Below are 27,679 nucleotides of genomic sequence, written 5' to 3'. Positions count from 1 at the left end.
ACTTGAAAGAAAGAGATCATCTGGAGAACCCTGAAGGGGTAAGTTTCATCAGCAAGACTGATTGAGAAGGAATCAGTTGCGGATGTCCTGGAAAACAAATCTCTCTGAAAACCAGCAAGAACCCTCCTGAGTGGTAACCATTTGCCTGTTAAGCACCAAAGACTGGTGAACTTTGTTAATGCTAACTTCTGTGCACAGTACAAGAATTGCCTGCAACCAGTGAGATTGGACTGTGATCTAAAGAACTTTTCTAATCTTAAACATACATTACACAAACCTGTGCTTTGTATTAGGGGGGGGGGTGGTTAAGTGGGTTAGGTAGGTTAAGAAATAAGTTAAAGTTTAATTCTGTTTTCTTGTTCAAATATAATTAACAACTACTTTTGTTTAAGTAACCTTGTGTTGTGGTGCATATCTATTGCTGCTGGTGTTTGGGGTCCTCTGGACTCCATAATAATGCAATAATTTAAAAAAAATTTACACAGATAAATTGTCTAATTATTGCAAATAATTCCACTTTCACAAAGACAATTTTGGAATTTTGGAGCCTGGCAGTTACTTGCTCACCTGAGCCAAATACTGATGTCTCAACCAAAAAGTCTGAAAGCCCATTCAGAATTTCTGTTCACAGTAAAGGGTAATTTTAGTGGTTTAGTATGTATGGTTGACTAATTATGTGATTCTGGAAAATTTGGAGTTCATTGTTGCAATTTTCCAAAATAAGTCCATGTTTGAAAAAAAAACACACATTCATTGTGGTAATCAAAATTTTTAAAATCACCTTACAACAAGAACATTCAGGAAAATAGTTTGAGTTGGAGTTGAAATGTGTTATTAATTTGAAATCTGCAGCATTTCAAGCCACATGCCAACTCCTGCAATATAATGCTGGGTGAAACTTCCACTTTCTCCACAGGAAACAACTTTGAGCATGTGTGCTCACATCAAAATACTTCCATCAAATGTTAATTGTTAAAAACAATTTGGATGTATGAAAGAGATAATTACAGAAAAGGATGAGTTCATAAAATGCTTAGGAGGTCAAAGCAATCAACTAAGGCCTTTTATATTTAACTTCATGCTGCACTCATGTTGTATATGTATATACTGTATGTTGTTTGTGTGTCGGATGTACTGTGTATCTGTGTGCATTATGGTCTGGAGTTGCACTGTTTCGTCAGGTTATAATTTGTATATGTACAATCAGATGACAATAAAATTTAACTGCAGACTGGCAATATACATCTGCCAATAACGAAGCTCCTTTTGGAGAAAGATAGCTGTTCCGTGATCTTAGTGTCAATGAACAAGGAGAAGGTAGTGCTGATATATTGACATAAGGATGTCTCAACAACTATGATGTGAAAATATTGATTAATAATTTTGATTGTTCCTCACTAACGTAGAAATAAATAGGTATAAAAGGATGCACTACCTTGTCAATGATCCTTCAAATTGTACATGTAATTTGAGTGAAATAAATAAAAATAACTGCTATATATTAGATCACAATTTGATAAGAAAAACAAAGAAAGCTCCATGTCCCTCTGAAGAATGGGCCTCCTGCATAGTCGCTGCCGAGTTGAGGAAAACCCTTTCCAAGTTAAGCCCACACAAGGCAGTGGGACCAGACAACTGTATTGTGAAGGGTCATGGCTGTCACATGACAGCACTGCCTACTACCTTGTCTGAGGACATACCACCTGACAATCAAGATTTGGTTCTGCTCCACTCATTGGTGCACACCTTGCTGTTGGCCAATTTAAATTCCTTTGTAATCAGCTTAGCCTTACTGGCACCTAGCCTTCCTGGCACTGAGAAAATTACCTGGGTTGGACTCTCCAGCCTGCCTGTACTTAACCTTGTGCCACTAGTTATAAATGGATTAACCTTCCTGGCACTGAGCCATTGGAGCCCTTGGTTGAACCCCACCCCCCCCCCCCCCCCCGCCCAGCGCTCCAGCACTATAAAGGTGCCTCGTGTGTTTTCTTCTCTCTCTCTTTCCCAGCTTGGGACCACCCTGCTTCACTCCAGGTCAAGAACCATGGAAGGGCACTGGAGAAATTGTTGGTGAGAAGCGCACTATTTAAAAGGGTTTAATTAGTGTCCCTGGTAGCATCAAGGTGGGCCTGCACTGAATCAAGGTGTGGTGGTATATTGTATAGACTTTTCCTTTTTCATTGTGTGTCCTTTGTTCCCACAGTTTTCCCATGTTTGTTATTAATGGAATGCGTGATTTTTATTGCCGCAATTACCTTTCCTACACTTGCTATTAAGCCATGCTTTGTTTATTGCCGACGCAACTTTTTCCCACGATTGCTATTAAACTGTACGCGCTGCTTTTTTGCCATCAGAACCTTTTTCCAATGTTTGTTATTAATTATCTGCATTGTTTTATTGCTGATCCGATTTTCCCATGGCTGCTGTAAATTGTGTGTGTTGCTGTTGCCATTTTCCCATGTTTGTCTTCTGTAAATAAAATTATTTACTATCAAAACTCTGTGTCCAGAGTCCTTGCCTTTGATACCTACCAAACCTGTTTCCTCACTTATAGCAACATACCTGGTTAGGTACTGAAGGACTGTGCAAACCAATTGACGGAGGTCTTCATAGACATTTTCAACACCTCACTGCAGCAGTCCAATGTTCCTGTAAAGTTCAAGACAGCCACCATCATCCAGGTACCCAAGAGGGCAACAATAACAGGTTTCAATGACTACTGCCCTGTTCCACTGACCTCCACCATTATGAAATGCTTTGGGGGTCTGGTGATGGAATGCATCAAAGCACATCTCCCAGAGATGTTGGACCATTTCAATTGACCTATAGAAGAATCCATTCCACAGACGATACTATAACTTTCTCGCTTCAGTCCGTCTTGACCCACCTGGAGAATGATGCCTCAAAGGGCCAGGCTGCTGTTCATTGACTTCAGCTTGGCATTTAATGCAATAATTCCCCAGAGGCTGGTGGAGAAGCTGTCTTCGTTGGGACTCAACACCCACTCTGTAAGAGGATCCTGGACTTCTTAATGGAAAGACCACGGTATATCCAGACTGGTTGCAGAATGTCAAGCATCATCACACTGAGTACTGTGTGCTCAGCCTGCTCCTACTCACACTACTGACCCATGACTGCATCAGTAGTGTCATCAAGTTTGCAGATGACACAACAGTAGATGGCCTCATCAGCAATAATGATGAGTTTAACTACAGAGAAGAGGTTGAAAATCTCATGAATCTGAGTCTCCATATGGACAAGGTGAAGGAGATGATCATGGACTTCAAGAGGACCAGAAATGAGCTCCCTCCACTACATGTCAACAATTCTGTAGTCGAGTGAGTGGAGAACATCAAGTTTCTTGGAGTTCACTTAACTAATGACCTATTGTGGACACTCAACATCTCCTCACTTGTCAGGAAGGTGCAAGAGCTCCTGCACTTCCTGAGGTTACTGAAGCGGGCAGGGCTACTGGCCACCATTATGTCACCTTTCTATAGGAGCTCTATTGAGAGCATCCTGGCTGGCTGCATCACAGCGTAGTATGGTTACTACAGAGAAATGGATTGGAGGCAATCCATAAGAATGGCAGAGAGGATCACTGGAGTCTTCCTCACCCTCAATGATGTGATCTACTGGGACTGTTGTCTGAAGAGAGCACACAAAATCATCAAGGATCCCTTCTACCCTGTGCACAGCATCTTTCAGCTTCTCCCATCTGCGAAGAGGTACAGGATCTTCAGAGCCAGCACCACCGGGCATTGAGAATGCTGAATGACCAAAGGAACTGCTAACACTAACCATCTGATACTCTCATATTCATGAAAAATCTATCTATCTATATGAAATACTTGTTTTGCATGTGTATTGTTTGCCTCGATGTGTGAGATGTCTACTTGTCTGTCTGCATGTTTTGCACTGAGGACTGGAAAACACTGTTTTGTCAGGTTGTACTTATGTAGTCAGGTACTAATAAACCTGTCTTGACGTCAATTTAATATCAATAACTGATATTTAATGGTAAAAGATTAGCATAATTTGCAAAAACAATAACACAAACTTAATTGAAATAAATGATCTGGTGGCCTTAAGCAGGTGCTTGACAATGTATCCAGAAAGCTCAATTCAAATAAATGCATGCCATATCATTTTTAAAATTTGACTGGCAGCCTTTTGAATCAAATAATTATTTAAATATTGACCTATTTGTTTATCGAAAGGATGTGATGCAGCCTTTCAAGAGATTGTTATGCATAATCTGAAGCCTTTTAGGTGAGGTTGCCTGTCTGGAATTTCTGATGAAAATTACTTGGTAAAGTTTTCTCCTTTCCTAAGATAATAGGTATTTTTAAGCTGCAGCACCCGGGTAGCCCTCCGAGGGCCCGGGTGCGATTAGTGGGGTAAAGGTGTCTCCAGCACCTTTTGAGCTGAGAGGAGGATAACCCCAGTATATTGCCAACCATCGATTTAAGGGGGATCCCATCCCCACGATGATGCAGTAAGTGATGTGTCATGCAAATTAGTCTCCCCTGTCCCTCCCACCAGCTGTCAGTCTCCCCACCTCCACCAGCTGTCAGTGCCCCCCCCCACCAGCTGTCAGTCTCCCTCCCACTATCAATTACTCTCCTCCCCAACATGTGGCAGCTGACCCCTCTGCCCCCGCGGCAGTCGACCCTCTCTCTCCCCCACGGCAGCTGACCCCTCTCCTCTCCCCCGCGGCAGCCTACCCCTCTCTCGCCCCTGCGGCAGCCGACCTCTCTCTCTCCCCTGTGGCAGATGACTCTTTTCTCTCTCCCATGGCATCTAACCCCTCCCCTCACTTTCCCCTGCGGCAGCTGACTCCACTTTCTCCCCATGCGGCAGCCGATCCCTATCTCTCCCCTGCAGCAGTGGACCCCTCTCCTCTCTCTCCCCCACAGCAGTGACCTCTCTGCCACCCCCCCACCACCCACCATGACATTGACCTTTCTTCCCTCCCCCCCCCCATGGCAGTGACCTCTCACCCCCTCCACTTCTCCACCGCGGGCCCTGGCAGCAACACCTCGCCCCCCACCCCCCCAACACCACCATCACTGCAGACACTTCAGCTGGGCTTTCCCTGTGACATCAGCGTGTAAGTGCTAATGTCATAGGAGTAACCTGGTCAACGAATCCTGGGTAAGTTTAACTGGGTTCTCTGACTACCTTCGAGGTAGGGCAGGGACCTGGTTGACTTTGGACGATGCTGACTGGGTCAGACCCTTTCAAGTTGCCTTGTGTGTTGGGCACTAACTGGGAAAATTGCCTGGGTAACCCTATTTTACAAGGCAGTTGGAAAGCACCTGGTGTTGGTGATCAAAACAGTAAAGTTAATCAGTTTTTCATTAACTGCTGCACAGTCTGAAAAAAATGTAAGGACAACCTTCTCAGATTCTTCACGACTTTCAGTTATGTCTGCTGTGGTGGTCATGGAATGGTAGGGATGGGGTGGGACAGGTTTGTAGCAGGAAATTGAGGAAGTAACTGTGTGGGGTAAGGGGACTCTCTATCTGAACTAGTTGCTTCTAGTTACTATGTACTTGTATGATGAAGGAGTTCCTGATACAGGTATGAGGTTTCTCCAAGTGGGGTGTATGGGGTGTCTAGGGAGGGGTAGCACCTCAGATGGTGGGGGGGCTGCTGTGTCCTTTTCAGGCATTTTATCCATCTTTGGTCGTCTGTTTCCCCCCCCCCCCCCCCCCCCCCCCCCCCACCCCGATGCTCAGCTCTCACATGTGGCTCCAAGTAGCTGTAGCACATGCAGTGGTCACACCCCGGTAAACCATCTAGACAGACAGGCAAAACCAGGTGAAGGTAGCCGACGGGGTCTTCAACCCTTGGTGAGGTAGAAGATCTGTTTATCACAGTGTGTGAAATCTGGCCCTGGTGGATTGAGCGGAAGAGACTGATTAATGGTCCAGCAGTCAAGAAGGCAGAGCCAGCAGGTGTTGTGGAGTGCTAAGACCAAGACAAGACACTTAGGCATCCTGGTCATCCACTGCAGCAAGAAAGGCCTTTAGCTGTAATGGTTGTCTTTGCCACTGGATCAAGGTTCTCTTCTGCCAAGAGAGTGGGGTCACTGTTGTGCAATGCCTGTTCACTTAAAACTCCATCAGGCACAGGTTTCTGTTATGTGATTCATCTCAGTCAATTGTGCTAGACTCTGTGCTTCCAGACTGGGACTGCAAAGTCACCTTCGTGTCCACAGATGAACTATACAACAACGTGTCTTCTTCGAACCAAGGACTACCAATATATAATACTGGAATTATACTGTAGCTCTAAGTAAAAGCTCCTTGACTGTTTAGCAATTGTGATACTCTGACAAACTACCTATGGCTGAAAACCACTCTCTCTTTACCATCCCTATTTTAGAACTGGTCCGGTTCCCCTAAGGAAAGTTCTGAATACTGAAAAGATCCAAAAACTGAACTTTTTTTTTTAGCATCAACATGACATCATAAGTTGACAAAAATTCACCACCTGACCTGACAAGAAGTTTAGCTTCTTGAGCTTGATGAACTTAATTTCAAGCAAAAACATGTGACAATTTATTGTCAGACTTCATACGTGACTCTGAGAATCTTTTCCCTGTGGGCCAGGCAGGTATTGGTCGTGTAAATGTACACAAGAAAAACCTATGTCTGCAAAAGAGAGAAGTGTAAACAAATAAAGAAATGTAAACAAATTAACTGTGCAAATACAGAAAACAAATTTCAGTCATAAATAATGTGCAAAGTCACAGTCCTTAAATGAGTCTCTGATTGAGTTTGTTGTTCAGGAGTCTGGTGGAGGAGGGGTGGCGACAATACCTGAAACTGATGGTACCTATACCTCTTTCCTGATGGCAGCAGCAAGTGATGTGGATTCTTGGAGCTGACACCTGCATTCCATATCGATTTTCTTGATGGTGAGGAGAGTTTTGCCTGTATTAGGTATTGCTCGGAGATATCGGTGCCCCCATTTTGGTTAACGATGGTTATGTACATTACACCTTTTTTCAAGACAGAGTGAGATTGTTCAGATATGAGAACAACCACTTCTAAAACTTTAATTCTCTCATGATTTCAATGCTAACATATTTTTGTGTTATAATTTATGTTTTAAAAATAAATGTAGAAACGCAGTTAGCATTTTCCTGAATATGCTTTAAAATGTGTTAAATTTAATTACTGTAGATGAACCACAACATTTTCTTCACTAATTTCTTGGAATGACTGAGAATATTAAACTTGATATACCAGAACAGAATCATTTGAAGTGAATGCATGACCTCGTTTGTGCATGTTTATTTGACAGAAAAGTAACATTCTCCGTCGTGTTGCCATGGAATTTGATTCATACAAAATTTCCTGGCGCAATACAAACTCTTATTAAATGCCTTGACCATAGGTTGTGACATGGCTATAAATGGATCCTTTTCAAATACTAGGCTTAGTACTAATATATAGTCAAGAGGAAAAGAAAACAATCATATAAATAGCCTGGTGTAAATTGTGAAGAGACTCGATCATGTAATGTGGAATTCAGATGATCTAATTATTCAGGTTGTCTCTATGTTTCATTGTGATGGATGTCAGGATACCAATGTGAGATGAGTCAGACTGATTACTTCACCAATAGCATCTGCTCCAATGGTTCAGCTGCTCATTGGATGCATGACGATCTAATCCAATCAGTATCCACTATGCAGTTAGTTACCCAGCAACAAACTGACTTGGCTGGGTACTGAATCTATGAGATGGCAAAGAGGGCGATACAGTGAATAAAATATGGCAAAATTTTACATAAAAAGGAAAACGAGAAATTAGGAAGCGTTTTTATCCTCCAAAGTATTCCAGATTTAATTTATTAAATATTTTTTACTTAAAGAATGGAATAACAGAATCAATTTTGACCTTTACACATGAGTTACTATTTTAACAGAGAAAATAAGTCTTTGATTTAGTCGGATTTTAGTCCAGAAAACCTTGTCAGAATCAGAATCAGAATTTATTGTCATGAATATGTCACAAAACAGTACAAATTTTGCATAAATTACATTTAAAATTAAGTAAATTAGTGCAAAAGAAGAGAAGTGAGGTAGTTTCTGTGGTTTATTGTTCATTCAGAAATCAGATAGCAGAGGGGAAGAAGCTGTCCTTGTGCCGCTGGGTGCCCTTTTTTTTAGGCTCCTGTACCTCCTCCCTGATGGTAACAGTGTGGAGGGGGCATGTTCTGGGTGGTGAGGATCCTGGAGGACAGAGGGTGCTTTCTTAAGACACCACCTCTTGTGGATGTCCTCGATGAAATGGACTGATGCCCATGATGGCACTGGCCGAATTCACAACTCTCTGTCGTTTTTTCTCTGTCATGTGCTTTGGCACTTCCAAACCAGACATTGATGCAACCAGACAGGATGCTCTCCATGTTACACCTGTAGAAACTTGCAAGAGTCTTTGGTGGCATAAAAAAATCTCCTTAAACTCCTCAACAAATATAGTTGCTGGTGAGCCTTCTTCGTGATTGCATCGACATGGAGGCCCCAGGACAGATCTTCAGAGATGTAAACACCCAGGAATTTGAATTTTTTAACCTTTTCCACTGTTGAGCTCTCGATGATGAGTGGTTCACGTTATCCTGATTTCCCTCTCCTGAATCCACAATCAGCCTCTTAGTTTTGCTAATGTTGAGTGCAAGGTTATTATGACACCACTCAACTAGCTAACCTATCTCCTTCCTGTATGCTACCTCATTGCTGTTTGTGATTCTACCAACAACAGTGGTGTCATTGGTAAATTTGGAGATGGCATTTGAATAGTGCCTAGCCACACAGTTATGTTTGTAGAATGAGTAGAGCAGGGGACTGAGCATATATCCTAGAGGTGTGCTTGTGTTGATTGTCAGTGAGGAGGAGACGTTGACTGTGGAAGTTGCTGAGGGGGATGCAGTCGATGAAGAGTATCCTGATCTACGATTTTCAGTAGTCAAGGTGATCTTGAGCTTTGTGGAGAGCTAGTGATATTGCACCTGCTGTGGAGTGATTGTGGCAGCAGGTGAATTGCAGTGGGCCCAGATCTTTACTTGGATATGAGCTAATACTGGCCATGACCAACCTCAAAGCATTTCATCACAGTCGATGAGAGTGCTACTGGGCAATAATCATTGAGGCAGCTCACTCTGCTCTTCATGGGGCTCCGGGGATGAGTAGGAATCTCAGACTATAGCAATGAGAGAGTGAAAATTTACATGAGCATTCCGGCTAGTTGGTTGGCACAGAATTTCAGTACCCTGTCAGGTATGCTATCAGGGCCTGATACCTTGTGAGGGTTCTCCCTCTTGAACAAAGTTTTGACATTGTCTTCAGAGTCAGATATCGCAGGATCATCAGCTTCTGCACAGATTTTCCATCGGTTGTCGTAGTGTCGAATCTGCCTTAGAATGTTATGGAATGCTTGCCCCTCTACTTCAATGTAGTTCAGTAATTAGAATGCTGTAAAACTTTCTGTTGTTTGGAACTATTCACTTTATCATTTGCTTAATGATCAATAGAAAGATTCTTCCTCTCACACACCTACCAGCTTCTGAACCATTTTTTTTACATCGTTCTTTAAGGATGGAACAGAACCAAAGTATACATGGTGTAGCAGCTCACAGGATGCTTAATTGAACCGGCTCGGGAGGTTCCGAGTGACGACATGATGTCACAATGCGATGATGTCATTTGGAACATGGGGGGTTTTTAAAAAGCTGCAGGTGACTATTTGAGTAACGACATGATGTCACTTTGGAACACGGGGGTTTTAAAAAGCTGCAGGTGACTATTTGAGTAATGACATTATGTCACAATGCGATGATGTCATTTGGAACATGGGGGTTTTAAAAAGCTGCAGGTGACTATTTGAGTAACGACTTTTACTGAACTTCGACTCCACTGATCATTTCTCTACTGCGACACAGTTGCTACAATGGAGTAAAACACAAAAGTCTGCAAACACCGTGATTGAAGTAAAAAATAAAAAGCCGGAGAAGTTCAATAGGTCAAACCTCATATTTCATATAGCAAAGATAAAGTTACAAGACCAATATTTTGGGGCCGGAAAAGTGAAATAATGCTTCATGTGTGTATCTGCAGGAGTCATCTACTGCAACTGGTGTTCCCACTGTGGTCTTCCCTGCATCAGGGAGACTAGATGCAGACGATGAGATCACTTCAACGACATCTTTGCTCTGTCCACATCAATGACTGGGAACTGCCAGTGTCCCAACCATTTAAAATCTGTGCCCAACTCCCATGTCGACATGTCTGTCTGTAGCCTCTTGCACTGCCAAACCAAGGTCACTTGCAAATTAGAGGAGTGTAGTGTGAATTATGGAGGGTCATGTGACCTCTCTGCCTGGAACCTGGATGGATTGGGGAAGGTCATGTGAATTCTCTGCATAGAACCTGGTTGGAATGTGGATTATGGATGGTCATGTGGCCTCTCTAGTAAGCCTGAGATCAGGTGATCACATCTGCCAATCAAGGATTAGATCTGCCCATAGGTGAGGCTGTCAGGGCGATTGGTCCTTGCAGATCACGTGGACAGGCTCTGCATTGAAAAAGCAGTGTGGAGTTTCTCTCCCTCTCTCTTTTCCTGCTGCTTCATGGAAACCCTCACTGAATTCCAGGCTGGAGCCCACAGTCAGCTCCAAAAAAAAGCCAACTGTAATGGGCCTGTCCTGAATCCCAAACTATGGGGAATGCTGCAGACCAGGTTCATTTAATATACTTGTTAGTTGTAATTAATTTACGATTTATTTGTGTGCTATGATTGCTAGAGGTAGAGAGGAGTGGTGGGCATTGTGTGTTTAACCCTTGTGTTCCCAAACAAGAATTGAGAATGTTTAGCAGTGATTTTAATTGCACCAGATGTGTAGTTACTTGTGTATTAATCCAGGTTATTCTGTGTGAGTGTGTGCCCTTTTATGAATTCCCTTGTGAATTAGATAAAGACCACTGTTTGTAAATATGTGTCCAGCCTTGATTCTCTTTGAAATCGTTGGAACTATTCTGAAAACGACATTTGGTGCTGTGAGCAGTGTTTAAGAAGTTTCAACTAGACCTTGTGGTCACTATGTTTTTGCACAATACTAACCCATTTAACTTTTCCCTGAAATGAAATGTGCATGTGGATTACCTATTGTGTGTATGTTTCCTGTGGTGCACACTTAGTGAGAGGTGGTCAGATGGAGAGGCCTGTGGTCAGGTGGAGCATTGAGTCTCTTGGCCAGGAAAGGGGCATGGTGGTTGGGGGGGGGGCATGGGGGGGGGCATGGGGGTGGGGGGTTATGTAGTGCATGGACTGGGAAAGCCATCATTTGTGTGTGAACTCCCTGTTGTGTGTGGCCTATTGTGCGCACACACACACAGAGACACACACACACAGAGACACACACACACAGAGACACACACACACACACAGAGACACACACACACACACAGAGACACACACACACACACAGAGACACACACACACACACAGAGACACACACACACACACAGAGACACACACACACACACAGACAGAGACACACACACACACACAGACAGAGACACACACACACACACAGACAGAGACACACACACACACAGACAGAGACACACACACACACACAGACAGAGACACACACACACACACAGAGACACACACACACAGAGACACACACACACAGAGACACACACACACACAGAGACACACACACACAGACAGAGACACACACACACACAGACAGAGACACACACACACAGACAGAGACACACACACACAGACAGAGACACACACACACACAGACAGAGACACACACACACACAGACAGAGACACACACACACACAGACAGAGACACACACACACACAGACAGAGACACACACACACACAGACAGAGACACACACACACACAGACAGAGACACACACACACACAGACAGAGACACACACACACACAGACAGAGACACACACACACACAGACAGAGACACACACACACACACACCCCCCCATCAATTTGAATGCTACCGAAGGGCTGCCATGAATCCTGGTCCTGTTGACACTGAAAAAAAGAGACTGGGGGGGTGGGGGAGAAGAATTGTCCGGCTCCAGGTGTTTTAAGATTCCTGTGTTGGGGAGGTAATGATCACTAGCCAACTTCATCACACACCAGAAACAACCTCGTATATGGTGATCCTCAGTGGGGTGGGTGGCTCAAGGGCAGGTCTTTCCCTATGCACAATGTGGCCAATGCAATGTCCCTCCTCTCCGAGTGAGTCCCCAAATGGTGCGCAGGTCTTGGGAATGTTTGTGCAGATGGCGTAATCAGCTCTGGTCCAAGCAATTGGTGAGAGTTCGAGCAGGAACAGTATCCCAACATGAGAGTGGCTGGAGATGATATCCCAGTGAAGGTGGGTGCTGTTTGTGGACTAAATGGTATGTCCTGGATGCATGGCTGCTGGTCCGATACATGGAATGGTATGGCAGCTGCTATCTGGGATGTGTGCCACCATATGCCTTACAAATCTAGAGGAGCAGCAGGATAAATGGCCACCATGGTGGAGACACTGGGCAATGAGGTCACTGTAGCACTTAGGCAAAAGGTAGAGTCAGGATGGCGTTGGACTAACTGCATGCAGACAGAGGTGATGTTGTCGATAAGAAGTGCTGCACTTAAATTCTGGGCCAGTCGGGGAAAACCACTCGCTCACCACGTGAGTCTGTGGAAAAAAATTAAATGAGACAGGGGCCAGTACCTTGAACAGAATTCCCCATGAGGAATCTGGTGGACCTGGGGAGAAGTTGATGGGTCAGCAGTGGGTGTGGGCTGCATGTAATGTAAATGTGTCCACTGGGTACGAGCCTATAATTAGATTGGTATGGTGACTTCCAAGGGATGGAATGTAGTGTGAATTGTGGAGGGTCATGTGACTTCTGACTGGAACCTTGCTGGAATGTGAATTGCAGTGTCATGTGGCCCTCTGGCTGGAATCTAGTTGGAAGTTGCCTCACCTGCCAATCAATGGTAAGATCTGCCTACAGGTGAGGCTGACATGTGATTGGTCCTCGAAGGTCACAAGGATGGGCTCTGCATTTCTCTCCCTCTCTTTGTTCTTGTTGCTGCATGGAGACCATCACTAAACTCTGGGCCACAGGCACCTCCCGAGGGCTGACTGTGATGGACCCATCCTGGATTCTGAGCTGTGGGAAATGCTGGAGACAAGGTTCATTTGATATATTTGTTAGCTGTAATTAATTTACTTTTATGATTGCTGGAGATAGAGAGGAGTGGTGGGCATTGTGTGCTTAACCCTTGTGTTCCCAAACAGGAGTTGAGAATGTTTAGCAGTGATTCATTTGCACCAGATGTGTAGTTATTTGTGTATTATTCTAGCTTAGTCTGTGTGAGTGTGTGCCCTTTTGTGAATTTCCCTGTACATAAATAAAGCCCACTGTTTGTTAATAACACATGTGCAGCCTTGATTCTCTTTGAACCTGTCAAACCTATTCTGAACTCAACGAAGAGCAACAGATAATATTCCTTCTGGGCACTCTCCAATTGGATGGCATTAACATTGACTGGACTCTGCTAGCTACACCACTCACCATTCACCCTCTCTTTCCTATCCCTCTGTCTCCTTTCCTACAGCTCTCCACTCCCTTCCCTATCCATTCACAGGGGCATCACCCTTCCCCCTGTTTGCTGTTATGCCTTCCCTCTCTTATCCACCTACAGTATTACTTCTTGCCTGTGCTCCTCCCCTGTCCCTCCCCCCACAATTTTATTCAGGTGCCTGTCTACATTTTGGTTATACCTTTGTGAAGGGCTCAGGCCCAAAACATTGATTATGTATCTTTATCTTAGCCATATAAAGTAAGTGGTTCAATCTGCTGAGTTTCTCCAGCATTGTATTTATTTTTCAATATATACATGGAGTGAACATTCTTTTTCTAGGCTGGAATAGGATAAAAGATACAGACACAATATGACACTGGTTATCATAATTGGTGGTGGGGGGGGGGGGTTGTTGTGTGGGAAGGTGGGCCAGGGCAGAGAACAATTGTTGCCATGATTTACAATTGTTCTGATCAATGCTGATGGGTGTCATAACTGAAATGCTAATACAGCCATCAGTGGGTGTTTGAACTCCAAACATTTATGTGGACGGGAGTACTTAGATTAGTTCAATATGATGCATGTCAAGCATTGCTCCAAACCTCTGAAGTGGACCCAAAGAAACATGGGGGGGGGGGGGGAAGGAAAAGGAGGAAGTGGCCATGTTGATTTTTGAGACTGCTCCACCATTTAATATAATTCTCTATTCAGTACCATACTCCGTCATCCTACACCCATTTTATGTGTAGAACTCCTCCAAAATGGATCCAATAACTTGCCCTCTACTCCATTATTTGGTGGAAAATTCTGCAGGTTCACCATTTTGAGTGAGGCAATGTCTCTTCTTGGTCCTAACTGTCTTATTCCATAACCCTGAGATTGTTAATCCTTTATTTTCGATACTCCAGCCAGCGGAAGCATCCTTCCTTCTTCCATTCTGCCCAGCGCTGCTCGAACTTTGTTTTAATGAACAAGTCCAACTACATTCTAAACTCTAAATACGGACATATTCTGCTAAATCTCTCCTATTTTGATGGTCGAGTTAACCTTTGCTGCATTTCCTCGAAAGCCAGTAAGGAGAACATTAATGTAGATATTAAATGTTGATGCCATGGCTTGTGTGCATTGTGGCTTGGAGCAAGAAATGCATGCACAATGGTGGTATGTGAGAACAGTCCAACACAATTACTAACAGGTGACCTGTGATAAAGATATGTCCATTAGAATATAAAACGGTCTAAACCATTCTGTACAAAACTTGAACCACTTGCTGCATGCCCGCACTCGCCTGGTTTGGATGCTGAGAGGCACCACTGGCCTTTTCTGATAGTTCCAAAAGCATATTTCATTGTTACTTTATTGGAAAATTCCTTTCTTTTTGTTCTAAGCAATTAAAAAGTTAGTAATTTTCTGGCTGAATACTTTTAAACCAACCAAAGTTTAATTGAAATGTGTATTTGATGTGATTCCATTTTCTAATATGCTGTCTCCAAAGTTTTGGTTAATTTGTTGTAAAATATTTGAGGAAATGTATGTGGGGTTTTCAAATGTTTTTAATTTTATAATTTCCCTTTTATTGACTACTAGAAGACCTTGAAACAATTGTTATCAATCTGAAGAGAAACCCATTTGTTTTACTCACATTCTTTATTTGCATAACCCACATTGGTATAATGAAAGAATTTGCAAGTTGCACATGTTGCACCACTGCCAAGTCATTGAATGAATGATTTTATTATTTCGCATGACTGTCAAGGCCCAGAAATTCAAGTTAAATTTATGGTGCTAAACTCTCATTGCTTTATTGTACTACTCTCCCAATTGTCAGACCCTTTGAATGTTTGCCACAAAAAAACCAAAGACAAATTTATAATCCTTCCAAGGTTATAATTCAAATAAATGTTTTGGAAATGAAGACTGAAATGTTGTGTGTGATCTTTTTGATGCATAATGCTTCATGTACATAGAAAATTCAATTAATATTTGGCACTGTTAGTTTTCTGCTAAATCCTAATTGTTGGATTACCAATATTAACTTGCGTTTGGTCATAAATATGAACTTGATTGAAGTCCTGCTTGTCAGTCGTTAATAATGAATAATTTTGTACAAACACAATAATAAGTCTATCGTCAACTGTTCACTTAAACCTACATTAATGAACAGATTTTTCATTTACCAAGTGTGCAAATCTCTTTTGCTGAACAGTATGTCATGATAAAATATTGTACAACAATAAGGTTTTAATGCTGCAAATGGTCTGTCATGCTAGATTATTCAGATCAGGCATATCTGAAAAATAAACAGGTATGATTTAAATGGTTTCGGCTTGTACCCTTGTCAAAGCTAAACGTTACTTTAAAATGAACTACAATCAGAACAGTTTGGGCAAAAGGCATAAATTATCTGGTTGTGGGAGTAGGATGATGGTCCTTTAAAGGTCAAGGAGGGGTGAAATTTGAATCAAACCCAAGTGAATTCTAAATTCCAGTATTTTCTTCACATGTCCATTTCTACCTAGCCCCTTTTTGTAGTTGACGTGCTCTTTTAATTTCTCTTTGTCTTCATGGTCTCGTGTTGTTATTCTCATGCATCTCATGATGTCAGTCATTTAACTGCATCTTGTTTTCCATATTAGAATTTCAAAGGTTATTCTGTCTCTTTTTCTAGGTATGACTGAAGTCTTTTCTCACTCATTTTCCCCTTGTTCTACTTTTCAAAATATGGCTTGTTTTTCACAACCTTCCACTTGTGACAATGAGTGAAAACCTGAAATGCTGATTAATTTCTTCTCCTGTATGTTGTGGAATGACTAATAAACTTGATAATGATGTATGCTTTCTGAGCTGTAGCGGAAAGGAATGCTTAGTTTCACATCAGTGAGCAAGATAAATTAAAATAGAAAGAAAGTGAAATAAAATGGGAAAGACAATGAAATAAAGTGATGCATAAAGTTTTCATAACCATCAAACATTACAGCTCAGAAACAGGACCTTCAGCCCATCTAGTCAATGCCAAATTATTACACTCCCTGGTCCCAGTGACCTGCACCCAGACCACAGCCCTCCATACCCCCATCCATGTACCTGTTTAAAATTTTAATTGTCAAAATAAAGCCTGTATTCACCAGTTCATTTGGCAGCTCATTCCACACTCTCCCTGTGAAGAAATTCCTTCAATGTTTCCCCTAAACATCTCATCTTTCACCCTTAACAAATGTCCATTGGTTCTTGTCTCACCTAACTTCAGAGGAAAAGAACCTACTTGCATTTACTTTCTCTATACCCATCATTGTTTTATGCACTTCCATCAAATCTCCCTGCATTCTTCTTTGCATGAGGGAACAAAGTCCAAACATGGTTAACCTTTTCCTGTAATTCAGTTCCTCATGTCCCAGCATTATCCTTGTCAATCTTCTCTGCACTCTAAATCTTAATGATATCTTTTCTGCAGGTAGGTCACCAAAACTGTACAAATACTCCAAATTTGGTCTTACTAATGTCTTGTACAACTTCACCAGAACATCCCAACTCCTACACTCAATACTTTGATTTATGAAGGCCACTGTGCCAAAAGCACTCTTTACTTGTGACACCATTTTAAGGAAATTGGGTATCTGTGTTCCCAGATCCCTCTGTTCCATTGGACTCCTCAGTGCCCTACTGTTTACTGTGTATGTCCTTAGTTTGTCCTGCCAAAGTGCCACACCTCACATCGATCTGCCATTTCACAGCCCATTTTTCCAGCTGATCCAGATACTGCTACAAGCTTTGAAAGCCTTGATCATTGTCCACTACACCTCCAATCTTTTTGTTACATGCATACTTCTTGTTCAAATAGACCACATTTGTAACATTCAGATTTGTTGACATAGATGACAAACAACAATGGATCCAGCACTGATCCCTGAGGCATGCTACCTGTCTTAGGCTTCAAGTCAGAGAAGCAAACATCTACTACCACTCTCTGGCTTCTCCTGCAAAGCTAATGTTCAGTATAATGTCAGTTTATATTTTCAAATTTTAGTCTATTGAGCCCAATCTCTCTACAGCCCATCTGTCTTGTTCTAACATTAACTCAATCTTCCCTGAGGGACAAGAACAGATGCAGGCTAAAGTTTGAATGTACCAATGGTATGAAATAACTTCCAGTCTTTGAAAATACACAGACAAAATTGTTGGATGTTGAGTTGGATACTGAGAATGTCTCTATTGCAATTCCATATAAATCGTTTGTTATATTCTGATTTCTTCGGAGAGTTGAGTAGCATTTTTTTTTGCTTTCGGATGGTATAAATTACTGGCTTATGGTTGCAGCTTGAAAAAAAATTGTTCTTTGATGCTATTTATGTTTTCTTTCAAAACAAGTTCAAATATGCTCTATTATTTTAATTTAAAACACCTAATTCTATCAAACAAAATTTAAAAAATTAGTGTGAAATCTGCAAGAGCAGACATTTTTCAGGATCAAATGATATGATAAGTAGTTGGAGGATCCTTATTTTGGCACGAAGAAGCTCTGAGTATCATTAATAAAGAGAAATTATCAGGGTAATTTCAGGAATGTTGCTACACTGAATCAATAATCCCTCTATGGCAGTGGTTCTCAACTTTTTCTTTCCACTCATATCCACTTTAAGTATTCCCTATGTCGTAGGTGCTCTGCGATTAGTAAGGGATTGCTTAAGGTGGCATGTGGGTGGAAATAAAAAGTTTTAAAACCATTGTTTTAATTGTACCTAATTTGACTCGTTCTGTGCATGGTTTCATAACTCCAAAGGAAATGGGCCAATAACAATTTTTCTCAAGCAAAATATTTCAGTAACAATTGGGTTTAGAGCAGTGATTCTCAACCTTCCCACTCACATACCACCTTAAGCAATTCCTTACTAATCACAGAGCATTGATAGGAATTACTCAGTGGTATGTGAGTGGAATGAAAAAGGTTGAGAACCACTACAATGGTGATCAACAGAATATTTGCTTGCAGTATAAGGCAGCAAGTCATTGATTAGATACCATAAAAAAGGAACCACTCGAGCTAGTGAACTGACCTCCCAATTGCATTGTAATTAAGAGGTTGTCTGGAAAACAAATATTAAACAACCAAACACTGAGGCAAAACAAAACTTCTCATGACAATTTGAAAGCTTTTTTAAAAAATGTACTCCTGTTCAAAACACTGTTCATTGTCAAGCTGGCTTTGATGTTTCAGAATTTGAATAATTTCTTTAGCTGAACTCTTTACCTCCTCATTGAACTATTAAGTCTACTATAGAGCAGCTTTCAGTACAATTTTACTTGTATTAATGAGAATAAATTCTCATGATCTATCATTCCTATTTGTATCTTATAATAGGAAATGTATTTTTTGTTTGTCCAGCTCCACTGAATTGAATTGTTGATTATCATGCATACCAAGTACAATGAAAATAATGTTCTGCATGCTATCCAAGCAGGTTAACTCGTATCTCTATATAACAAAATAGAACAAAAATTCAATGTTTGGTGTTGTAATGAAAAAATTAAGTAGTGCAATTTTATTTATGAGAGATCAGAATCAAAATTTATTGTCATGAACAAGTCACAACATTTGTTGTTTTGCAGAGGCATCACATTGATATAAATCACCTGACAAAAATAAATAAAAAATAGTGCATGAAAAGTCAAAGTAAAGTGGTGTCTTTGGTTTATTGATCATTCAGGAATCTGATGGCAGCAGGGAAGAAACTGTCCTTGTGGCACTGAGTGCTCATCTTTAGGCCCCTGTACCTTTTTCATGAGGTAGCAGTGAAGAGGCAATGACCTGGGTGGTGATGAGGTCCTTGAGGATAGAGGTTGCTCTCTTAAGACACCGCCTCTTGTAGATGTCCTCAATGGAGTGAAGTCTGGTGCCCATGATGTCGCAGGCCGAGTTAACAATCCTCTGGAGTTTTTTCTTGTCTTGATCATTCGCACCTCTGTACCAGTGATGCAACCAGCGAGAATGCTCTCCATAGTACTTCTGTAGAAGTTTTTGAGGGTCTTTGGTGACATACCAAATCTCCTTTAACACTTCACAAAATATAGCTGCTGGTGAGCATTCTTTGTGATTGCATTAACATGGAGGCTCCAGGACAGATCCTCAGAGATGTTGAAACCCAGGAATTTGAAGTTATTGACCCTCTCCACTGCTAAGCCCTCGATGAGCCTGGTTCATGTTCTCCTGACTTCTTCCTGATGTTCACAATCATCTCCTTGGCTTTGCTAACGTTGAGTACAAGCATTCAATGAACTGATCTATCTCCCTCCTGTATGCTTCCTTATTGCCATTTGTGATTCTGCCAACAACCATCGTGTAATCGGCAAATTTATGGATGACATTGGAATTATGCCTGAGATGAGTTCAATAGTCTGCTAATGTTGTGGAAGAAATTGTCCTTGAATCTGGTGATGTTTGTTTTCAAACTACTGTCTTCTGTCCGACAAGAGCAAGAGAGGGGATAAGAGTGTGGTCTGGGTGAGATATTAAAAATATTGGCTGTTTCCCTAAGTAGCAGGATGTGAAGCGATGTTCATGGGGAGGAGGTTGGTTTGCATGATGGCCTGAGAAACGGTCACAATTCTGCAATTTCTGACATTTGAATCTAAAATAACTATTTGTTCTCATTAAAGGCAGATGGTTTGAATTACTTTACATATAATTTCTGCAGGACCAAATAACTAATAACTTTGGATTAGTTGATGGATCATTAATCCAAGTTCTTCTTTTTAGCTCTGTTGTCATTTAAGTCCTAAGATTGCATGCAATATGTTCATGTGCATTTGAAGTGTGAATTAGTGGAATGTTAGTGAGGCAGAGATTAAATAATCTTGAACAGAAAGATCATAAAAATATCCAAACATTATCTTTCTTAGTGTTTCTTTAAGTCTAAGCTAAGCATTTTGTCTTTCATAAATTACAAAAACTTACTGGTTGCAATTAAGTTTTTGTTTGTAGTCATCTTTACATGGCACAATCTTCTGGAATGAATTTGTCTCTAACTATCATTCCACATTGCGGCTCATTGAGATGAATGCTGAAAACTTTGAAATAACTGAAGAAAATATCAATTTAGTGAGTTCAGGTTTGGTGATTATGCCATTTCATTTCTAAATAGCAAATGCTTCATTGTCTGTCATGTTTATGGGCTTTATTTTTCTTTAAGGTGCTGAAAATTCAAGCAAGATATTTCAAGAAGCAATTCCAATAATAAAAAAAAAAGGACAGTGTTAGTTCAAGACACAAACATTGTTTGTGATAATATGGATCCAAACTGCTGAGCACAATTTACACCCAACTTCTATCCGTGGCAAGAGGTGTCCTACAAAAGGCATGTGAAAGAATGTATTAGACCATAAGACCATATGATATAGGAGCAGAAGTAGGCCATTTGGCTCATCGAGTCTACTCGCCATTCCATCATGAGGTCATCCATTTTCCCACCCAGCTCCACTCCTTTACCTATCAATCTTTGCCTCCACAGCTGCCCATGGTACAAAATTCCAGAGGTTCACCGTTCTCTGGCTCAAGAAATTCCTCCATAAACTTTGTTTTGAATAGGCACCATTCAATCCTGAATTTTTACTACTTGTCTTAATGATCTGTTGTAGAAGTGATGCTGCTTTAATCTAAAGGCAGCAAACTTTCCTGAACAGCACCCTGATATTCCATTGCAATAACCCTTATGGGCCAATGACAATTTTTCTGAAGCAAAATATTTCAGTAACAATTGGGTTTAGAGCAGTGATTCTCAATCTTCCCTTCCCACTCACATAGCACCTTAAGCAATTCCTTACTAATCACAGAGCACCGATGGCATAGGAATTACTTAGTGGTATGTGCAGCAGTGAGATTTGCAGCCTCTGCTATCTAGTGCGACATCATAGTGTATGAGAAAGATGAATGGAGTTGCCCATCACTTTGATACTGGAATGAATGGGTACCAATTCCCTGTATAGTGTTGACAGGTTTCTTCCTGCTCCTTGATATTAAGTCTGCGGCTGTCATGAAATACAAGGAAGTAGGAAACAGCCACTTGACCCCTCAAGCCTGCTCTGACATTCACTATGATCACACTTCAAGTTTAAATGACTATCCCTTTACTTTATGACCATTCTTCCCCAAACCCTACCTTTGAGATTCTCCCATTGGTAGAAAGATTTCAATATCTTCCTTGTTATGATCTCCAAGGATCTTGTGCTTCAATAAGATGTCCCTCATTCATCTAAACCAGTGGTTCCCAACCTTTTTCTTTCCACTCACATACCATTTTAAGTATTTCCTATGCTGTAGGTGCTCTGCGATTAGTAAGGGATTGTTTAAGGTGGTATATGGGTGGAAAGAAAAAGTTTGAAAACCATTGTTTTATTTGTACCTAATGGACTCATTATGTGCATGGTTTCATAACTCCAAAGGAAATGGGCCAATGACCAAAGGAAATGGGCCAATGACAATTATTCATCAAAATATTTCAGTAGCAATTGGGTTAAGAGCAGTGATTCTCAACTTTTCCTTCCCACTCGCATACTAACTTAAGCAATTTCTTTCTAATCATAGAGGTCTGATGGCATAGGGATTATTTAAAGTGGTATGTGCTTGGAAAGAAAAAGGTTGAGAACCACTGATTCTAAACTTTAAATAAATCCAGAAAACATTCCAATATACACATTCATCATCTTCCTCTTTAGCCTCTCAGATTTGTGCTCCTGTCTAAATCCACTCCAGCAGAAAAAGGGATGCACAAAAAGCTGGAGTTTGGAAACTGAGAGTTTGTGATGGTTTCAGCATTACCAAGTGGGAGCATATGAGAATTTTAGCACACTTTAAATCTAACGTACTGAATAATCAAGAAAAGTTATTTCATGCATCCAGCAGGGTTAAAGTAAAGCTTGAGGCATATTTACCACTATTGATGAATTGTTTCTTTGGCATTTAAGTCTTCAAAGTGATCTGAATTACTGTTCGTGTTTCTTTCACCAAATTCTCATTTTGTAGAGTCAGCCAGAATAAAGGATCAGCCATTCAGATTGTGAGATGAAAAGAAATTTTTATCACAGAGAGAACAGTGAGTCTATGCAAAACTTTACTCAAGAGGACTGTGCAGGTTAGTATGCTGAGGTTGTTAAGGAAAATGCTGGATGACCGAAGTTTCTTCAGCACTTTTGTGTATTACACTACAATCACAACATGTGCTGACTTTCCTGTTTAAGTAAATTAGTGCAGGAAAGTAGTCTTGAAGCATAAAGGAGGGGCATGAGGCCAAATAGCTCACCCTTCAATTTCTTATGCTCTCAAACTATACCCTTCATTGTCTACACAATGTACGCCAATGTTATTTAAGCTGCAACTACTTGCTAATGTTAAGTCAATGTTCTGTCAGACTTTCCCCTTGTCTAACAGTTGTATTGGGAGTGAACACATAAAGGAGACTTGACTGCCAAAATGATTCTGGCATCTGCTGAGATTTCCCTACCTGTTAACATGTGCCAAGATACAAGTTAATGGGTAGAAACATTCAGAACCATTTGAACAATAATAAAATTGAAAATCTGAAATAACTCAGCACAAAAATAAAATCTTTTAAACATTTACACCATCATTATTGTGCAAAATTTGGTTTATTTTAGTAATCAAATCTCCCAGAAAATGGCACATTGAAGAGAAAGTGGGAAATCTTTAAGATTAAAAAGAACCAATAGTATTTGGTTTAAAAAAAAAATACCCTTGTGAAACATAGTTCCTTGATAATTTTGAATCAGATTTTGCATATTGGGCTGGGATTTCCTCTAAATTTGCATCCAATATTTAACAGTTAGGCACAATACTGGTATGCTATTTATGTGAAAGTTTACACGACAGTTTTAAATAATGTTTGCATTATCCTCTTCCACTGGCCCTTTCTAACCTTTATGGATGAGTTAAAGAAAAAAAAATCATGGTGAAAATGCAAAGTGACAAATTGAAGATGGATTTAATTCAATATACTTGACTTCTACAGGCGATCTAAAATATTTTCTCACTTAAGTCTGTAATAAATATGCTGGAGGACATTTTCTTGTTACCCTGCCATTATAAATAGAACATTTAACTAATGAGACTGATTAGGTTCATTTCAGAAAATATTCCAGTAATAAAAGTTGGTTTTTTTTTTACAACACTTTAAAATTGTGCACATTCAAGATAATTGATATTGTAGATAAAAGATTATATTTATATCGTGCTGGTTTCACAGAAGCTGCATTCGTTTTCCTGTAATTGTGAACTGGATGCTTTTCATTCTGTGTAATTTTATTATGATTTAGTTAGAGCCAACTGTAATTGTTTCGTTGCATAAAATTGTAATTCACTCTACATTCACATCTTCTTTACTAATGAGATTAAGTTTGTAATGAATGGGTGCAATAGCCCAGGTGCTTTGACCCAATGCCATCGCTGGAGCCCTATTTCTTCATCTAAGTTTCCATTTCCAGCAATGACCTGGGCAGAGGCATCATCTGATCTGTTTCCTGAGCTACCAGCAGAAACTGCTTTGCACAGGTAGACTCCTTGTAGTCAAATGAGGCAAAGGAACTTTGGATACTTTCCAGCTATTAGGCCATGATGCCTGTTTGGTGAGCCTGTGCTCATTTACACCAGTCACAAGTGCAGCAGTCCCATTCAAATGAACAGGAGAAAGTGTCTGTTGGGAGAAAAATAAAATGATCATAGTTGCTGAGAAGTTTTATTTTCCAACTTTGCATCAGTTATCCACATCAAATATTGACATTGCAAATTCAGTTCCTAGATCCTTGTAAACTCTGTGGAAGATGAAAACAAGAACCTTTTGTGCTAGATCTTTCATGAAATGTTGGTGTTTTTCTGTTAACTTGGTTCTTATTCAATTTTACAGACTTTCTGAATGACATAAGTTCATCTCTACAAGTTTATTCCACATGCATTACCAGACATAAAAAATAAACTATTTTCTTTATTGCAATAAAATATTGCTTTCCTCTCTTTCTGCAGCTGAATTGATATTGAACTCATTCTCTCCTTGTTCAGAGCATTGATTATTCTATGACCGGTTAAGAAAATGCATATTGTTAGTCTTATTCCCTCTGATCTCAAATATCCTGGAGGAAATGACATGCAATTTGAATGTACCAGTACTTCCAGCAACTTGTGACACAAAATATCATGTCCTTTAAATGTGCAGGTGTGGGGTAATGGAGTTTCAAGAAGGTCACTTGTTATTAACATTGACTAGACTGAGCAATATATATTTGTATATTTGTTGACAGATACAGATCATTGCTGCATAATTGAAACTTTTCTCAAAATATTAAGGTAGATAAATGTGAGGGTGAGATTAGGAAGGAACCCAGCTGGATGTAAACCATTGGTGATGATTAGTCCATCAGTGTGCAATTAGTTTCAATAAGTGAATTGATGCAAGCAAAATGATTATTCTTCCAGGCATAAATAGGACATAAATTTCCAGCCAAGCAATTCTATAGTCTGAAAGTGTGTGGCAATGAAGTACTGTATACGCTATTCATTGAAAACTTAAATCCACCATCCCACAGAGGAAAGCAGGAGTTGTATAGAATACGATCACTATGGCCATTTGAAGTGGACATTGTCGCATTTCCAAATAGTTTGTTTTCCCATTCACATGATCGATATTTTATTTTTGCATCTAAGTATACCATTTTCACATTAACATTCTCCACTCTGAACATTTACCTTTTTGCCAAATAATTGCCAGAAGTAAACAATACCTAGAAAATGATTTGAGTAGCAATATTTTCCCTAGAGCCATGGATGTCAATTTGCTTGAATTTGAATGTTAAATTATACTTGTATATTCATGCTCCATGCATTACCTGTCCGGTTGGATTGCATGCTTTCAGAAAGAAGTATGCGCTGTAGGCATGTTGTTTCCACTGCACATTTTTCACCACAATCCAACTTTTTCTCCAGTTCCTCAAGCATATTAAATATTAACTGTTATGAAATATGAATTAAAGAGAAGGCATGCATCCCTCCACCTCAAAAGAAAGCCATCCTGCTGCTTTTTTGCTTACAACTTTTCAGTTCATCACAATTAATGGCTTATTTTTGTGGAAGATGTATTGTGCATTCTATCCACATCCTATGGTGATAAGATGGTGGAGGAAATCAACAATCAGGGGATTAAATTGCCAATGGTGTCACGCAAGGAATTTGAATGCAGAAAGTATGAGAGTAGGTGGTGAATGACAAGCTGCCGCCTCTGCAATAGAGGGATTAAAACAAAGCAAGCTAAAAGCTATTGGCTTTTGAAAGGCACTCTTTGAGGCATAGCATTGCATAATTAAGGTGTGTTTATGCAGTGAAGGTTTTGAAAGAGTAAAAAGAGAGATACTGGGTGCCAATCATCTGGTTTGTGGCATTTTTGTACAATGTGTGAATATTATGAATACAATCAAATCCTTGGTAAGTGAGGAGCACATGGCTGGAAATTTGACTCCATTCTCCTTGGATATGATGCATATACACCGAGCATAGGTGCATGCCTCAGAGTCAACAGTCATCTTTTTAAAAAATTTTTTACACTATGAACCATACTGACCAAAATACACACAAACATTTCCCTCTTGAATATACACAGTGTCATTTTCTTCCCTGTCTCCCTTCCCTCCCTCCTTTACCCCCCTCCCCACCCACTCAACGTTCAACATATATGATACATTAAACCCATTAAACAATGTCATCACACAATGAAAATAAACAAGAAATTTGTGTCTTCTACTTTTACATACTGGGTCAATTCATTTCGTCTTCTCATTCTGTCATTTTAGGTGGTGGAGGTCCGCGGTAGGACTTCTCTGTGTGTTCCATGTACAGTTCCCAAATTTGTTCGAATATTGTGATGTTATTTCTTAAATTATATGTTATTTTTCTTTTGATGTCATGTATGAAATTTTGGGCATTTGAAGGCAAAGAGTAGTGGCAGCCACTGCACTGAAGCTGATCATGGCTGAAGAGCTTTTGACTTTGTGCACATTAAAAAAAGTTAATGCTATGGTGTTCACGATCTCTTGTCTTATTGGTGTATCTTCTTTAAAATTGTTTCCTGGGTAAAAGCCACTCTTTGGCAATTTTTCTTCAGGCTGATTCGTGACAGAACTGTAATAAGACAGAACAGCAAACTCATTGCCTTTTCCTCCCCCAACCTTCCCAGGCCCCTGGCTAGAATATGTGTCCAAGCTCTTCACTCACCACATCTGCAACACATGCATCAAACTTCGTGCATTATTGCCTTTAATTCTCTGGCATTCTGATACTCACTTATTGCTGGACCTATCTAGATGCCAGTATCTCAAACTATACTTAACCAATCCCTTCTCCTCAATGCCCTGTTTGGGTTTTGCAGGAACTATTCACATTCAGACCTCAGTGCAGACTTGTACTTAAAGAGCTGAACTCTAGAGGAGAGATGAGGTGAGATTGATTGTCCTTCGCATCAAGGGAGCATTTGACCGAGTATGATGACATGGTGTAGCAATTGGCACGACACCATTGCAGCGCTAGTAACCTAGGTTTGAATTCTCTATTCCTCCAGTGTTCCAAAGACATAGGGGGTTATAAGGTTATTTGATCATATGTGTGAAATTGGGTGGTGTGGGATCTTGGGCCATAAGGGTCTGGTACTGTGTTGTATCTTGAAATTTAAAATAAAATGAATAGCAAAGCATATTGGTAAAGTAAAGGTCAATAGGCATCAGAGGGGAGGCATTCTTGTGGTCAGAGCCGCACCTTGCACAAATACAATGATCCTGGTTCTTGGAGTCAATTGTCCAAGGTGCCACTGCAGGTGTTCCTCAGGACTGTTTCAGAACCAACCATCTTAGCCTATGGTCAAATTTATTTGTAGCGCCTCAGCAAATGAAGCAACTGGTGCCTGCATGGATCAAGACCAAGACAACATGCAGGCATAAACTGATGTGGTTAGCCATATTCATGTCAGCAGTCATCTCCAATAAGAGAAACTTTAGC

General features: G+C 40.6%; 2 long non-coding RNA genes across 5 annotated transcripts in view; one reads left to right on the top strand and one right to left on the bottom strand.

The window, feature by feature from the left end:
* Positions 1 to 3,107, bottom strand: part of LOC138742876 (uncharacterized) — a 93,043-nt gene extending 89,936 nt beyond the window's left edge. The window contains exons 1-2 of the long non-coding RNA XR_011344476.1: positions 2,738 to 3,107; positions 2,563 to 2,649 (exon numbers count right to left, since the gene is read on the bottom strand). This is a non-coding gene — a long non-coding RNA (uncharacterized lncRNA). The remainder of the gene's footprint in view (positions 1 to 2,562; positions 2,650 to 2,737) is intronic.
* A 1,957-nt stretch (positions 3,108 to 5,064) lies between these two features.
* LOC138742874 (uncharacterized) lies at positions 5,065 to 26,663 on the top strand. Of its 4 annotated transcripts, none has more exons than XR_011344472.1 (5): positions 5,065 to 5,157; positions 6,800 to 6,928; positions 20,826 to 20,990; positions 22,655 to 22,763; positions 24,549 to 25,461. It is a non-coding gene; the product is annotated as an uncharacterized lncRNA (long non-coding RNA). The 4 variants fall into 4 exon arrangements; XR_011344474.1 differs by lacking the exons at positions 5,065 to 5,157; positions 24,549 to 25,461 and adding exons at positions 5,184 to 5,390; positions 26,482 to 26,663; XR_011344471.1 differs by lacking the exon at positions 5,065 to 5,157 and adding an exon at positions 5,184 to 5,390.
* Positions 26,664 to 27,679: the final 1,016 nt, after the last annotated feature.

This window comes from Narcine bancroftii, chromosome 9 (assembly GCF_036971445.1).
Source record: "Narcine bancroftii isolate sNarBan1 chromosome 9, sNarBan1.hap1, whole genome shotgun sequence".
In the NCBI taxonomy this organism is placed as follows: domain Eukaryota; kingdom Metazoa; phylum Chordata; class Chondrichthyes; order Torpediniformes; family Narcinidae; genus Narcine; species Narcine bancroftii.
This window is presented reverse-complemented; position numbering and strand designations above follow the sequence as displayed.